Source organism: Balaenoptera musculus, chromosome 20, assembly GCF_009873245.2.
Source record: "Balaenoptera musculus isolate JJ_BM4_2016_0621 chromosome 20, mBalMus1.pri.v3, whole genome shotgun sequence".
In the NCBI taxonomy this organism is placed as follows: Eukaryota; Metazoa; Chordata; class Mammalia; order Artiodactyla; family Balaenopteridae; genus Balaenoptera; species Balaenoptera musculus.
The window spans coordinates 52,258,168-52,275,841 of record NC_045804.1 but is presented as its reverse complement, the minus strand read 5'-3'; the positions used below and the strand labels follow the sequence as shown (position 1 = coordinate 52,275,841).

Below are 17,674 nucleotides of genomic sequence, written 5' to 3'. Positions count from 1 at the left end.
GACCTGCTTTTATTTATCTTGTCATTGACATAGTGTTTATTACTCTGGAAGCTTTTAGGGTCTTTCTTTTACTGTTGCTAACAGAACAGTGCATCTGGTTATGGGTCTTTTAATTTGTAAAAGCTCTTTCTTGATTGTTCCTTTTTTGTTGGATTCTGTTCTTGTTTTTATGGGTGCAATATTTCCCCCAAATCTCTTCAAGAATACTAACTAGAGTCTTTCATCATGTTGTGTTTCATTTTTAAGTTCTCTTCTTTTATCAGAATTATCTCTGTATCCTCTCGAGTCAGTTTTTCTGTTTATCTGTGCTTTCTTTGTCATGCTGTGGGCTTTGCTTAGATGCTTGATGAGTCTTGGGGATGAGTTGGTATGAATCTGGAAGTAGAAAGGCTGCTGGGAAGCTCTATGTAAGTGGATGGATCTGGTTGACTGATAGGCCTCAGAGCCAGGTTGCTGGGAACCCCCCAACCCCCCACAATATGCCAAAAAGCAGAGGACTCTACTCTAGGACAGCAGCACCCACACTAGCAGCTCTGGTGCCCCAGAGAGCGTTTGCTTGATTTCTTTCGAGAAAACACTCCACTTTTTTATGTAGGTGAAAACACTTGGCTGCTGGTGGTTTTGTCACTTGGTAAGTGGGAGGGTCCATATAAAGATCTTCAGTGGGTCCTGTCTTCAGTTCCGTTTCTCACTCTCTTGCTTGCTGTTTCTCTGCCTGGAGCCTCCCAGGAGTTGTGCTTAGCAAGTTGGCACCCTCTTCAGTTCTGCCGCCTCCTCATGTTTTCTAAGCCACTGCTTCCCCCTCAGTTTGAGTAGTTAGCCCTTCCCCATTTGTCTTCTGTCATCCAGAAATTTGTGGAAAGCTCTCTTTCACCAGTGGTTCCTCTCCATTCCTCTTCATTGTGGTGGAGCTGTGCCTCTCTTATGCCTCTCCTCTTAAACAATATCTCCTCCAGAGTAAATCCGATCTGATATCTGTTATTACTATTCACCTGCCCAAATATATCAGACAGAGATCTTAGTAGGTAGACATCCCGAGTAAGATAAAGTTCAGGGCCCATCCACATCTGGGACTTAGGTCAGCAAGCATTCTTTGAGTGTGTACTATAGTAGGGGTTATGGGGTATATAAAGATGTAAAACATATATTCCCAATCTCATAATCTAGTGGGAAGCCCATAGTTTAGGTAGAGCAAGGCCCAGAATTATGGGCATCTTTAGATGTTTTGCATTTTGGTCAAAACGATCCTCAAAGGCTTGCCAGGATCAAACCCAGCAATCCTTTTCCTCATAGAAATTGGGAATCATCAAATGATACAGTGAAGGGCATGTGATAGCTCATTCATTCTTCATTCATCAAAGATTTTTAGAGTGTAAGGAACTGTACTAGAAGTTCATCAGATGCATACCCTGCCTCAAGGAGAGCTAAGACATGGATCTAAATAGTTCAGTAGAGGAGATAAGACACATATCTACGTTAACTCTTTAATACACGGCAAAATGAGATAAATGTTATAAGAGGAATACAAGTAAAATGTCACAGGAATTTAAAGTATAAGCTAGAGAGATTACTTCCTGCACGTGGGCATGTAAAGGAAGTTAAAACAGGCTCATTGAAAAATGGCTCATTGAAAGACAACAGATTTAGACAATGGAGACGAAGGGGAGGAGAGGGAGTTACTCAGATGAGTCCAGAGTACAAGGAGAAATTCGACTGGAGCCAGAATTTCAAAGATGGTCGTAAAATGTCATCATGAAGTAATATCCCTTCCCTAGAACATTGCTTCTTAATTGAAGCATAGATTTCCTCTGACCACACCTTGTTCAGTTGAGGGTCTTTGTTCTCCCACCAGCTTCACGTCTCAGAACCATAAAAATACAGCCCTCCCGCCCCCGCTCCCTGGTCCTCCTATTATTCCACCCAGGAGGTCCACGCCAAGTCAAGTCAGCATCTCCTTTCCAGCCTCCTCACTGCCACCTCCGGCAGATAGTTTTGATTGGCTTCCTCACCACCCACTTCAGCCCCCTCCTAACTTCCCTCCCTGAATTACAGAGGTTGGAAAGTTAAAAGGTACATTTCTCAGAGATTCCACACGTGGTCTGGCTTCCACCTGAGAAGACGTGGAGATAGCAGTGACCACCGTGAGGTGTCAGCAAAGCACAGGGAGACCAGGTCTTCTGGTGGGCGCAGGGGTTGGGAGCGTTTGGCTGTTGCCGGGGAGCTCAGCAAAGGTTGTAGCACCAGTTCCTGTTGTCCTGTGTGTCACGTGGCAGGCCACTGCCACAGTGGTCCCCAGCTGTCCCCTTGTGTGCTTGGCTCTGTTGGTTCTGGTTGTGCTGAAGATTTGCTAAGCTCCCCAGGACCCTTTTTTAAAAAATCCCCCTTTGCCTAACCTAGCTGGAGTGGATGTTGTCATCAACAACTGAAACCCCACTGATGTGATGTGCTTGGACTTTCCAGTCACCCACCCTTGTTCCTTGAGGATTTGGATGCTCGATTCCCAGTTCTCGCTCACTCTGCTTCCTGCCATCCTGAGAGGGGATGAAAGACTCTGCCTTGGTGATCCATCCAACATTCTAGCTTCATGCTTTCTCCGTCTCCACGGCTACAGCACAGCGTCCACATATCTGGAGCTGAATCACCTCTAAAAGTTCCTCTGTCTGACTCCAGCCTCCTCTTATCCCACTTTCCCACTCCACTCAGACCTGCCCTCTGACCCCAGAGTGACCTTCAGTCTCACCAACCCTCTCTGTTCTGACAAGAGAGGGGAGGCTTCCTTTCCCTGGAAGCCTCAACCCAACGGGTATTCATTTCGACTACACTCTTACCAGCGCTCAGTTTCTCTCCCTTTGGACCTACCTGTACGTTTATTGTCTCTTACGATAACCTTGAAAATGTGCCCAGCTGGTAAAGGCTCCCCACTGCATGTTTATTAGCAAGAATATCATATCAGTTAATGCTTAGGAAGTGCTTACCGTGTTCCAGGCACTGTTCCAAACACTTTAATATGTTAACTCATTGAATCCACACAACAATCCAAGGAGATGGGGACATTTAATGTCCACATTTTAGAGATGAAGAATCCAAAGCACAGAAAGGTTAAGTGATTCACCCAAGGCCACACAGCTAGTAAATGGTTGAGCTGGGATTCAGACTGTCCGTGTTCTTAATAACCATACTCTGTTTGCATTCCCTTAGTCTGTTTTAAAGGATGCCAAGATATCTGTGCATCTTTACATGCATATCAAGAACATTTTTTTCTGTTTAACCATAAGCGTGATTACTATCTCAATGTTAATACCACAAATTGTGGTTTCTAAAAGCTGCATCCCATTAATATATCTGCCAGGTTTTTTTTTTAATGAAAAAATTTCCTTTTTCTCTCCCATGTTATTTCCTTGCTGTGTATTTTGAGTCTCAATTCTGTTGTGAAATCTAGTGTCATACTATTGCAGATAAAAGTTTCGGGCAGCTGTTGAATAGCTAGGGTGATGGATTGTCTATACTACCCTACTGACTCCTCTTCTTTCAAAATATCAATTCTGCTACAACCAGCAATGCATTCTCTTATAAATGAAGTATAGCAATTTGGGATATCAACTAGTACTTCTTTCCCCTACTGTCTTCAAGATAAGTCTAGTGTAGTAGGATTAGTCTTTGGGTTCCAAAATCAGACAGTGGAGATTTGAACGCCAGCTCAAGCATTGAGACACCTTGGGCAAGCTACTTAACCTCTCCAAGCTCCAGGTGTTCCATCTGTAAAAATGGGGGTAGCCCTATTGTAAATTGCACGTGAACAGATCACCATGGTACAGCCCTCCCAACCATCCCCAGCCCACACACAGTTAATCCCAGCACATCATACTACACTCTCCTCCCCCAAACAAGCACACAGCCGTCACACACACGCATAACAGCTTCAAGAACTTTGATAAATTATAGAATTTACTGAAGGTTTCTTGTTGAGACAGAAGGACAGGTTACACTGTATTCCACAAAGCAGATCTTCCCTTAAAAAAAAAAAAAAAAGGCACTGCTTTGTGATCCACTGCTCTTTCCCCAGAAGCCCCCTTGGGCTCCTTGGTCGTCACCCTCCTGGCTCACCCTGGCTCAGGCAGAATCTCTCCAGACAGGTGGGAGGGAGCCTAAGTTCCTGGGAGTCAATGACTGTTCATTGATAATAGGGTGAAATACTTCTGCTTCTTCTCTTAAGTTATTCCACTGGAAGCTTGACTCAGAGTAGTTCATAGTTCCTTGACTGTTTCCAGGAGTAAAGATGAGTGAGGCGTTCCACTGGTTTGGAACGCCTCTGGTTGCAGCTGTGCTCCTCAAGGGGAAATGTCATGCCTGCTTATACCGGCCTTTCACAGTTCAGTTGCTGGGAGCAGAAAGTCAGTACTGATGCTAACAGCCTCCACCGCCAAGTTCTCTTATTCAGATTTTGGTTATCAGAGCTCCCGGTCGGTTTGTTGGTTGGTTGGTTTTTCCCTCCTGCCAGACAATAAGGGTTAATTTTTGGCCTCCAGCTCGTGGTTACATTTATTTACATTACTTTCCTGGACAATTTTTTCTGAAACATCATTTCAGGCTCTTCATCAACTTGACTAATAATAGTCAACTTGGTTATTGACTAGTGTGTGCTAGAAGGAATACTTCCAACAGGGAAGATGTAACTTGTCACAGTAGACGTGAACATGGCTATTCATGGCTATTAATTGAATATGAAATAACCTCTACCGATATGGAGTTTATGAAGTTAATGCAAGGAGGTCAGGGAGACCGTATTTTCCTAGAGTAATCATTTCATTGGCTTTAGTGTCTGCCTCTACTATTTTAGAAATTTTTAAAAATCTTACAAGTCTGATAACCTATCCCCCTTTCCTTTCATTTGCTTCATATATGGTGAATCTCACCCATCAAAACTAAAGAACTCACTGTTTGGAAAGTTAAATGAAAATTCAGCGGAGTCGGAGTATTTATTGCTTCCATAGAAGGTTCTTCATTGTAGATTATCCAGGAGCCAGTAATGAATGTGTACTATCAGAGGCCAGGGATTTCGGGGGATGAATTTCCCAGGGTTTAATCATTTCATAAGGCCTCTGAGTGTGACTTTTTCCCCAATAATCTACTTATCTCAGTAATTTACCCCTCCTACTGCCTTGCAAGGAAAATGAGTCTCCCAGGTTGTTTGCATGATAAGTAGCTGGGAATTGTGTGAGCCTTTCAAGAAGCAGCCCTGAGTTAATTGTAGCAGCCTGAGCTAATGGTTTCCCATGTTAGTTGGCAGGTTAAGTGAAGAAGAGGGCTTGAAAACATCCTTTATCACAAGTACCACGCATTTGAAAAGCTGAAATCTTAAAAATGTTTGCTTCGTGGAAGATATTTTCCCTTGCCGTATAAATGGGTGAGAAAAATGTCCTTCCAAAGATAGGACTAGCAGTTTCGCAAAGAGCTCTGGAGGTTGGCGACCGGGAGGGCTTGGGAGGTTTCTGTTTTTGTTTTTCCAATGGATCCCGCTAATCTGCCCTCACCCCCTCTGTTTTTAGTTAAGTCAGAATTGAAGAATAAGCTGCTCACTGCAAGCAAACAACTAGAAAAATCACTTGGGAAAAAATAAAATACGCTTCCTAGTATTTTCTGGTTGTATTTTTTAAGGTATGTTTCACATTTATCTTTGAAGTTTTTAGTATCATAACACATCAACTAGCAAGTACAAAATGGATTTTCTATTTAGGAAAAAAGTTACAACACAGTTTGCCTCGAAAGAAGAGGACCCGGAGGTTCTGCAGGGTATCCTCAGAGGACAGAGAGGGTTGCACGCCATCTGACTGAGGGTCTGGAATTGTGATGGGATTGAATCAAACTTGGGTCAGAACAAAGATACTGTGTTTCTCACATTACATGACTACGAAAACTACATAACTACAGAAAGTTTAGAGGGAGGAGGGCAAGCTCCTGGTGAAAAGAAGGCCCTGGAAGAGGGAAGAACCAGAAACACCTGCTCTGCGCTCTGTGCACCCGCTCTGCGCTCTGTGCACCCGCTCTGCTTGGTCAGTGCCCTCCCATCCTTGAGTTCTCTCTCTCACATCACTTCCTCCAGGAAGCCCTTTCTGATTCCCAGACTAGGGAGTCTTGTGCGCTCTTCCGTCTTTCTTTTATAGCATTTTCACAGTTGTAATTGCACATTTCTTTGTATGGTCAAATTATTATCTCTCTGTCTCCGCCAAGTTTAACCTCCCATGAGTACGTAAGGATCATGGCTGTCTTTTACATACCATTATAATCTCAGTATCTGAATTCTCAAAAAATATTTGCTGCATGAATGGCTGCATGAATACGAGTACAGTCGTTAGAAGTATTTCAGTGAAGGGACTTCCCTGGTGGCACAGTGATTAAGAATCCGCCTGCCAGTGCAGGGGACATGGGTTCGATCCCTGGTCCGGGAAGATCCCACATGCCGCAGAGCAACGAAGCCCGTGCACCACAACTACTGAGCCTGTGCTCTAGAGCCTGCGAACCACAACTACTGAAGCTCACGCACTGCAACTACTGAAGTCCGCGTGCCTAGAGCCCGAGCTCTGCAACAAGAGAAGCCACCGCAATGAGAAGCCCGCGCACTGCAACGAAGAGTAGCCCCCACTCGCTGCAACTAGAGAAAGCCCACGCGCAGCAACGAAGACCCAACAAGCCAAAAATTAATTAATTAATTATTTTAAAATTTTGGCAATTTTGATCAGTTTTGCCACATTGCCCTCTGTGAGGACTGTGTGGTTCCGTCTTTCCAGCAGGATTTGTACGAGAGCATTTACCCACAGCCTTGCTGAAAGCGTGTGTTTTGGAATTTTGCTCAGCTTTTGGAATTTTGCCAGTCTGATCGATTGGGGGAAAAAAAATTCATTGTGGTAGGTTGAACAACGTGAAATTGCCACTTGTGTAGGTCAGAAATGGTAGTCCATCAGTAATTTCATATGGTTCAACCTAACAGCTTTATTGTGTATTTTTCTTATGAGTGAAACAAATTTTGATATATTTTAACTATGGTTGTATTTCTTTTTTGTTCTCACAGTCTGTTGATGATCTTGGTGCATTTTTCTATTGCTGGTCTGTTTCTTATCAATTTTAAGGAGCCCTTTATGCATTAGGGAAAATAATCTTTTGTGGTAATGAGTTTCAAATATTTTTCCTAATTTGTCTTTTGACTTTGCTTAAACTTTTAGGAACTAAAAGTTTCTAATTTTTATGTAACTAATTATCAATCCTTTATGACATTTTATTTTTTAAAATTATTTTATTTTATTTATTTATTTATTTATTTTTGGCTGCTTTGGGTCTTCGTTGCTGCGTGGGCTTTCTCTAGTTGCAGTAAGCGGGGGCTACTCTTCATTGCGGTGCGCGGGCTTCTCAGTACAGTGGCTTCTCTTGTTGCAGAGCACGGGCTCTAGGCGCGTGGGCTTCAATAGTTGCGACACGCAGGCTCAGTAGTTGTGGCGCACGGGCGTAGTTGCTCCGCAGCATGTGGGATCTTCCCGGTCCAGGGCTCAAACCCGTGTCCCCTGCATTGGCAGGCAGATTCTTAACCACTGCACCACCAGGGAAGCCCTGACATTTATATTTTGAGTCTTGGTAAGGTTATCTTCACTCCAGTGACCTGAAGGAATTCTATGCATTTTTTTCCTAGAAATTTAATGGTTTTGTTTGTTGCATTTAAACTCTTGATCCTCTAGTTTATCCTGTTAAGAGGTATAGGTTTAACTTTTTCTTTTTCCAGATGGCTACTCAGTTGTTTCAAAACCATTTATTTAATAAGTCCGTTCTTAATCCTACTGATTATGGAGGTCATCATGATTATATAGTAACTTGGAAGATTAATTTTAAATCCTAGCAATTTATTTTAACTTTTTGGCTAGAAATATTTTAAGGAATGTCACAGGATTTATATATATCTTATTTTACATGTTGTAAAATTAATGTATGTTCGAAAGAATTAATACATATTTACTGAATAAATAAGATGAACAAAACTTGGAAAATGAAATAACCCTAATTCTATTATTTAGCAATGTTCATATTTTTATATGTATATGATATACAGGTACACATGCACACACACATGGAGTAAAGCTACTAGACAACCATATTGGAAGAATATAGTGGCTTATACAACATAGAACTGTGTTTCTGTTTCATGAAACAGCCCCAGAGTGAGCAGTCTAGCTTAGAAAGGGAGGTCTCTTCTCCATTGGGTCATTCTTTTTTTGTTTTTGTTTGTGTTTTGTTTTTTAGTCAAGTATATTGAGGCTTAACTTATATTAAAATTAAACATTTTTATGTGACCAGTTCTATGAGTTTTGACAACATATATAGTTGTGTAACCACCATCACAATCAAAATACCAAATATTCCCACCACTCCGAATAGTTCCCTCATACTTCTCAGTGGTCAGTCCTCCCCCACACCCCACTCCCAATCACTGATCTGAATTCTGTCCCTAGTGATTTTTTCTTTTCATGGGGTCATTCTTGGCCCACTCCCTCTCTGTCTTGTCTCTCCCCTGTGCTGTATGAATCCTCATCCATGTGGTCAAAGCAAGGTCATGGGCACATCAGGCTACACTTCAGAAGGAGAAAAGAGCATTAACGTGCATCACACTAATTTCAGGCCTGGAAATGGGACCCATCACTTCTGCTCGTTTTCCATTAGTGAGAATTTAGCTGATGCCCACCTACCTGGGAAATGTACTCTGTTACTATTGAAGAAAAGGAAAGTGACTTCTGATGGGCTGATCTAGCAGTTGGCCTGCAGCCTGGCCACCCACATGTCCACAGCCATCTGTTGTCCACACAGAGGACACACCCTCCCCCAAGGAGACAACCCCAGACCCCATCCAGTTACCGCATCCAACTCAAAGACCAGGGTTTCTCAAAGGCCAGTGATGGAAAGTCTTCTCCAGTAGGTTCGAGGTGGCTCCCTGTGGTCTTGTGACCTCAAAACTAAAACACAAGCTATTTGTCTCCCCCCGTGCTGTCTCCTTCCCAGGATTATGGTTTGTTTCAAAATTGATGGGACTCTCGTTCAGTGTGCCAGGAACCACATCCAAGTTCCACTTCTGTACATAGTTCTGGTGGATTTTCTTTTTATTCTTTTTTTTTTTTTTTTTTAATAAATTTACTTAGTTTATTTATTTATTTTTGGCTGTGTTGGGTCTTCATTGCTGCACGCGGGCTTTCTCTAGTTGCAGTGAGCGGGGGCTACTCTTCGTTGCGGTGCACGGGCTTCTCATTGCGGTGGCATCTCTTGTGGAGCACGGGCTCTAGGCGCGCGCTCTTCAGTAGTTGTGGCTCACGGGCTCTAGAGTGCAGGCTCAGTAGTTGTGGCTCACGGGCTCTAGAGTGCAGGCTCAGTAGTTTTGGCTCACGGGCTTAGTTGCTCCGTGGCATGTGGGATCTTCCCGGACCAGGGCTGGAACCATGTCGCCTGCATTGGCAGGCGGATTCTCAACCACTGCGCCACCAGGGAAGTCCCTGGCTGATCTTCTGACTTCCAGTTGGACTCGTACGGTCTTCCCCATTTGAAAAGCAGCTGCTTTGGAGTTACCTGAAATGATAGATTTAGGAGGGAGGGCAGTAAATGTTGTCTCTGCCATGGGGCTCAACCCCTTTCTTTGGCTTCATGGGAAAGAAAGGTTCTGAACACCCCCAGCCTCATCTGCTGTTTGAGGTACAGCAGTACTTGGCTTTTCCAACCAGTTTTCTAGACTTTTTCCTTCTGTGTCTGCTCGTAAATTGGCCAGTTCTTGCCTGAGTTCATCCCTTCCTTGTAATGGCTTGCTAAAAGTTAACAAATTAGGTATAAGCATTTATCTCTTTAACTACTACATGTGCGTTATCTCGAAACATATAAATATGTATTATTACAGCTATTTTAGTAGAGAACTGTTAAGTAATTCCTACCACCTAATTTTCAGGATTAAGTTGGGTGGGTGTGAATAAATTCCTTAAAAAGCAGGCCTGTAAAATCAAACCTATAAGGGAACGTTGTGAACAGCACAAAAAGCAGCATTGCCAGCACTATTGGTGGGGGAAAGGGATATAGAATATTGACAGAGTGGTATAAATGCACTATAAAATGGGTGAAGACAGAGAAGATACAGTGTTTACCAGTCTTTTTTCTTTAGAGATTAGTATTAGAATAGGTCAGATGAGATACAACAGCATGGAGAATGTAAACATAATAATCCTCAGTCAGAAAAGGCTAATTGAATAGCACAGGGAGATCAGCTTGGTGCTTTGTGACCACCTAGAGGGGTGGGATAGAGAGGGTGGGAGGGGGAGGGATATGCAAGAGGGAAGAGATATGGGGGCATATGTATATGTATAACTGATTTACTTTGTTATAAAGCAGAAATTAACACACCATTGTAAAGCAATTATACTCCAATAAAGATGTTTAAAAAAAAAAAAAAAAAGAAAAGGCTAATTGATAGCTTTTAAGGAGGGTGACCATTCAGTGCATTAGAAAACATATAAATAGTAAATTTGTTAATAAATATCAAACCTGTCTATTTGAAAAGGCTAATTAAATAGGTAAATGTATGTCAAGTGTAATGGCAAAAAAGAAAAAACTTATCTCCTGAAAGATGCTAGGCAGTTTTGTAGGCACATTCTTTCCAACTTCTCAGGAGAAATAACTTTCACGTTAGGTGACCTGTTTAAGAATACGGAAAAGAAGGAAAGCCTCCCGTTTCACTTTATGAAGTTAAAATAACTCTCATATCAAAACCCAACAAAGATATCGTATACTCACAATTCCATTGGTCAGTCTTGCTTATGAATATAATTATCCTAAAAAGAAAAACCCTAAGTAAAACACAAGCAAATTGAATCCAGTTCTCTACTAAGAGAGTGAAGCGACGTGCCCAAGCCAAATTAATCTCAAGAATGCAAAGAGAGGTTAGTATTAGGAAATATATTAACATGATTCATCACATTAATAAATGGAGAAAAGCCATATCATTACCTTAGTAGGCTCTAAAAAGACATTTAATAGAACTCAGTGTCTGTTCTCAGATTTTTTAAAAAGCAACTCTTCAAACTATAAATTAAAGGGAACTTCATTATCCTGCTAAATAATAACCATCACACGCTAAAGGCTACCATTTTGCTAGAGGATAAAAATTAGAAGATTAGGTCAGTGATAAGATCAGAATGTCGCCTCTCACTGCTGATACACATCATTAATTTTGAAGACCTAACCTCTGCAGTATGCAAATTAGTTATAAGGAGAAATTTAAATGACCATCATGTTTGTAAATATTTACAGTCTTCTACGTGGAACATTCAAGAGAACTGGAAAACTAAAAAGAAAGCCAAGCCCTTTGCCCATTATAAAATAAATATGCAAAAGTTATTTTCTCATACAGCACCCATAACCAGTTAGAAAATGTCAGAGAACAGAGAAAAGGTCACATTAACAAAAACTCAACAAGAAGTAGAACCTATGAAGAAAACTTATAAAACGTTACTAAGGTTCAACACCTAACTCTAACTAGCTTAAGCAAGAGGGGAGGGGGTATTATAATTCTAATTGGGGAAGGTCACGATTCAAAGGAAGAACTGCAGGAATCAGGTCAGCTCTGAGGCCTTAAGCAGTAGCACACGATTCTCAAAACTCCCAGGACTCTTTCCGTTAGGACTGCAGGGTTCAGTTGTTCAGAGCGTGCACTGAGCAAGTCTAAACCTCCGGGCTTGCCATTCATAGGCAGTCATCATAGGTTTATTTAGGACAGCAGATTTATGGCATGTTGTCATAGGAAGGAGCACTTGTTTCTAACACATACAAAGCCACCATTCGGATTAGTGATGGGGCTGCATCCCAACCCTCCTTCATCTCTGTCTTGGCTTCATCTTTCCAGCCACAGACTGGCTTCCTCCTCCTGGTGGAGAACATGACCACCAGCAGCCCCACATTCAAGTCCTTCTTGCTCTGTGGAAGGGTTCCTTCCTTAGAACAGTGAGGAAAGTCGTGGGGAAAGTTTCTCTTTGATCTAGTCTTGTATCTATCTCCGAAACATGGGTTATTATGTTTGGCTTAGCCTATGGTCCAGAGCGCAGGCAGGCTATTTTCTCTGAAGGGTGTAGAGGTTGGTTGGGGTGACTATTGCTAGGCACGAAAAATTATAGCTACAGACAGAGAAGATTTGAATAAACGTAGGAATAGCTGTAGTCCCAGATCGGTTGGCTTAAATTAAATTGCAGAGATGTAGCTTTTCCCCCAAGTTGATATATAAATTCCACATAATTTGATTCAGAATTCCAAAGGGAGTTTTGGAGCTCCTTGACATCATGATTCTCAAGTTCATCTGGAAAAACAGACATACGTGGTGAGAATAGCTAGGAAAATTCTGCCCAATGAAAGGGAATCACCTTAATTTATATGTTTTCATCAGTATTATTTTATCATTTATCCTGGGCTTAAAATATGATCCCGTGTTGACACCAAATTTTTAAAGCTTTCTCCCTGAACAATTTTTATACAACCCAGGGAACTCTGAATTAGGTATCCAGAGATCTAATATATGATAGTCTTAACATCACTCAAATTATTTTGTGTATCTGCTGTGCACGAGATGCTGTGGGGTTTCATTAGACCCAGAAGGCTACTACTTATTAGACCCACCCATCACTACTTATATTAGTCTTTTCCAACCAAAGAAGGGTATTAGACATTTTAAGTTTTTCATTCTTAAATATGATTCAGGGAATAAGTTTGCCAAAATGAAAAGAGCAGAAAGAAGATGGAAAAGATCCAATATGAAATTACAAGTATACCAAAAAACTTGGGGGTTGTTTGGTGAAGAGCTTTAGCTACTGCACACTGTTGAGTGGGGCGGTGGATAACGTGGGTTTTAAACAAAGATATTTGTGGAATAGTAATAAGAACCTGAAGTTGGACAAAATTTTCAAAGATGCTGGAGCTGACTTGAGCAGGACAGCATGTACTGATCACCCTAGCCAAAGGAGGGATAAAGAGACAGAGAGGAAATGTCAGTTCACAAAGTGTTTGCCTGGGAAATAAATGCCGGTCAGAAAAACTGACATTTGTGATTTTGTTTTGCATTTACAAACGGTGCTTTCTTGGGAAAGTAAACCCATGATTGAAAAGGAAAGCGGATGTGTAATGCATGAAAATGCCTTTGTAAATACATGTCAGGTCTCATTTCTTTGGCTTTTGAAACAATTGGGGACTTTTCAACTCTGGAAATTTGTAAAAATAGGCAGGATAAATGTTTATCTTCTGTGATTTATGTTCATACCATGCCTGGGTTCAAAGTTCTCAACTAGATAACCACTTCAGGGTCTCTTCATCTCCAAGTGTTGGCAAAGTTAATTGATGGAGGCAAACCTGAGCTTAAAAGTAAAGGAGTTTACATTACATTCAGGGTAACAAAGAACTTGAAAGGAGGGCTTCTAGAAAGAGAAGTAACCCTGCTCCACTGACTGGAAGCAGAAGTAGTGTAATCAGTGTTAAATAGCGTTAAGAATGAATACAGAAAGGGGCAGTCCCCCTCCTCCTCCCAAACCCTGGGGGGTTTCGCAGCTAGAACTCAGTTCCTCAGTTGTAAAGGAAGGGCAGATATGGTAAGATTCCGCATTTCTGTAGAGCATATGTTTGGAATTAATCATGTAACCACATTTGCCCCAGCTCAAGTTGGAGATCGGGAAAATGTGGACAATCCTGGTGAGATCTGAATCCAGGAGAAAAGGTCACGGGGCCTGTTCTAAAATGCACATCGGAGAAAGCTCTTCCCGGCCACCAGGCCACCTGAAGTCCCAGAGCAGATGTGAATGCAAGGTGGCCTCAGACAGTGAACGCCCAGGCCCAAGGGAAGTGACTTTCTTCAGCTAATGGGGAGCGAATGAAAGTAAGAGAGAGCTCGCAAAACACCGACCAGAGAAAAACCAGGTGGGGAGGTGAGCCCATCTGGCTAATTGGTCACAGGCTGTAAATTCCCGGCAAGCGTGCTGCTTTTAAGCCGCATCTGCCCTCACTCCTGAGAAGGACCCGGACCTTCAGAGGAGGGGCAGGGGGATGTTTGCAGGGATGGATGCCACTGATGCTTGGGGGGCTTTTTGGTTTTTTTAAAGTTGATCAACAGAAGTATGTCTGCTCACAGAGAGGTACTTATAGAAGGAAAAAATGGCAGGAGTGGGGCGGGGTGAGGGAGATGTCGGAAAGGCACTTAGGGAAAGCTGGGCCCGTTGCTCCACCTGCCTTTCCATGGCCAGATACTCTCCTGCGACCGTGGGTTCCAGGGCTGGCCCAGGGCCAAGGACAGAGCAGGAAGCTCGTCTCCTGCATCCGGCCGGCCCCCCCGGTGCCCACACCCCTCTGCTCACCCACAGGCGCTCCTGTGTCAGGCGTTTCAGCCTGAGCTGGCCACCCTCTTCTGCTCTAGAGCGCAGGACTCCTGAGTTCATTCACGCTCAGATTGGGGGGGCAGAAAGTGTCTTCCTGGTTCACATGGGAGCAGAGTGAGAGAATGACCATGACATAAATGACAACCCTCCGGTGGTGGGGTTTCGGGCACCCTGACCCGTGCCGAGAAGAAAGCTGGGAGCAGAAAGGACTCTTTTTACGCATCAGCCTGTCCACAGTCGGGTGACCCTTCGCCCCGGCCTTGTTAGGGATGTTGAAGGTAGCTTTGTTGATAGAGATGCTACTTAACGTACACTGGGGTCCCAAATCGTCCTTCCTTCGGAAGGTGTCTCTGATCACCTCCCTGCTAGTAAGCATGGCTGAGTACCTTGCCTGGCACTGGAACCCTTGCTCTGCGGGGCTGAGAAGTCACGTGTGCTGAAATTGGAAGGGTTTTCCTCTCTCGCACACATACCAACCAAGGAGGATGTCGCAAGCCTCTTCCATTGCCTCCTTTAGTCCCGTTTATAGCTCTAAGCTTGCTTGGCATTTTAAGCAGCTGAAGAATCCCTCCATTAAACTGGCGTGGCAGGCAGGGTGGCAGGAATGAGATTCTGGTGCTCCGTTCTGCTGGTGAATTTCTCTATTTACAAGTGTATTGGAAGCAGTATTCACTTTGCCCCCCTTACGTCCAGGTATATACTGTCAGGCTGTATGAAAAATGATACAAGGTTTGGACATCTCTGAATCAAGGGTAGAATTCCGGTTAAGTAGGCACCCATAACTGAAGGAGAGCTGGCGCTTATGGAGACTCACTGTGCACTGGGCACCGGCTGCGTGCTTCCCAAGTGTTCTGTCATGAAACCCTCACACCTACCCTATGCGACAGATACTGTTATTATCCCCCACTGACAAGCTAGCACAACTAGAAAATCCATTGAGTGCTTAACAACTTGTGTACTTTTCTGTATATGTGTTACACTTCAGCAAAATTTGTGTTTAAAGAAATGAGGCCATTTCAGCCCAGAGAAGTGAAGTAACTTGCCCAAGGTCACCTAACTGGTGTTAGCAGAAGGCAGGGTTCAGCCCCCACATCTCACTCTGGAGTCCACTCAGCCCCTACCCCCCAGCACCCTTCACTTTTCATTGTAGATGGTGATCATGCCACATGGTAAATAGTTCACACAAATAACTGGTATCTGCCTGCTCTTACACAGCTAATCTTTCTTTTTTTTTTCCCACAATTAATTTATTTTATTTTTTACTTATTGCCTTCCCCAAGCATACACTCTTTTCCATAGTTACAGTCACAGTGAACCTAACCATTTTGGAACTTTCCACTCCCTTTTTGGATGAGGTGGTGAAGTAAGTCTCCTTTGGTTCTTAGAGACCACCATGCCCTTGGTCCTGTATACTTATTAACATCAGCACTTTTTGGAAGCCAGAGGTGCCTCCCTGAGGGCTGGTTTCTTTCCAGGCAATATTTTTTTTCCCTAAACTCTTCAGATTTGCCCCACTCAAAGTAGACTTTTCTCTGGGAAGGAGCTGGACTGGTCTTAAAGAAGCAGGACCTACCACCACTCACCCATCTACTCCAGCTCTCTCCACTCCTCCTGGGAACATCCTCCTCAGAATCCTCTTATCTCCATCACAAAACCCCTCTCTTTCCTTCACTCTGGCGTGGGTGGGACGGGGGTTTGCCCCAGATGAGGGGAAAGAGAGGTTAACGCAGTTTAGCCCCGTAATCCACGCATCTTATTTGGTTGCTTTCCTCAGTCCCCCAAAGACAGCTAATCCTTCATTTTGTCATTTCTTCGTTATCTAAGAAATGTCTCTTCTTTCAAGGGGTTCAGAGTCTAGTAGGGGCAGACAGACTTTAAAAACAAAAAAAATTAACTCAATAAAATGTTACGGGTTCTAAGATGAAATCTCTTTAGGTAGGGGGCACATCAAGGGAGGAAGTGGCCAGGGTAGATGAGCAAGACCTCACAGAAGAGGTAACTCTTGCGTGTTGAAAGGTGAATAAGTGCTGGCTGAGGGCCAGGGCGTGGCAAGGTCAAGGCTCCCTGTATCAGTCTGCTTGGGCTGCCATAACAAAACACCACAGACCGGGTGGCTTAGACAACAAAAATGTATTGTCTCATGGTTCTGGAGACAGGAAGTCCAAGGTCAAGGTGCCAGCAGAGTTGGTGTCTGGTGAGGGCTCTCTTCTAGAGTTGCAGACAGCTGCCTTCCTGCTGTATATTCACGTGGCCTGTCCTCTGTGATCGAGCAGGGAGAGAGAGAGCAAAGTCCTCTTCTTCTAAGGACGTCAGCCCTATGAGATTAGGGCCCCACCCTATGACCTCATTTAACCCTAATTATCTTCTTAATTTGGCCCGATCTCCAAATATGGTCACATTGGGGGTTAGGGTTTCAACATGTGAACAAGGGTGGGTGACACAATTCAGTCCATAACACCACTACCCACACATTCCCTGGCCCCCCAGTTCCCCCTGAGCCCTCCTCACTGAGGTACCCCACATTCCCTCTATCCGTGCCTTTTAGGAGTCCTTTCCCATGCATCCTGCCTGCCCCAAGAAGTCTTTAAGGAGCAGTGCAATGTTTCCAGTCTGCTCCTTGACGTCTGTTCTAAAGAGCATGAAACTGCCAAAACTCTTATTTACAAAACATTGGCCTTCAAATGTTCCACCACCATCTGACCAGGATGGAGAAGCAGCAGTTGCCCTTCCACCCAGGAGTCCTCTCTTTCAGGGATTCTGTTCTATCTCTGGCTCTCCTGAGCCACAGGGCCCAGCAGAGAGTTTGCACGTAGCAAAAAACTGAGCTCTCCTCCCCTTTCTCCTGTCACACCCCTAGGCCCTCCAGTTGGAGTTCTGGGCCCTTGTTTCTTGTGGTATGTCAGCCCCTCACTCACAGTTCTTTGCTGGCCCTGGGGTCAGGTCAGTGAGACATAGTGGCCAATAGCGTGCTGGACTAGGTGTCAGAAGACCAAACCCTGGTCCACCTTGGCCACCTGATCTTCGTCACCTGCTTCACCTGTCAGAGAAAAGACTTGCAACAAGAGGCTGTGACAAATTAAAGAGTTAAACATGACATCCTGGAGTGACTGCAAAGCTCAAAATGGATAATATAGGTGAAGTAGAAAGTGCAGTATTCATTTCAAAATAATCCTAATGTTTTATTTTTATAAGAACATTTTTGGGGTGGATTGTCGGAGCTTCTCACGTCTCCTCTCTCACTGCAGTTATATCGCAGG

The 17,674-nt window shown here is 43.6% G+C and overlaps 1 protein-coding gene across 1 annotated transcript in view; it reads left to right on the top strand.

Annotated features, from left to right (window-relative positions):
- STX8 (syntaxin 8) overlaps positions 1 to 17,674 on the top strand; it is a 244,203-nt gene that overhangs the window by 191,316 nt on the left and 35,213 nt on the right. The gene's annotated exons all lie outside the window — the stretch shown is intronic.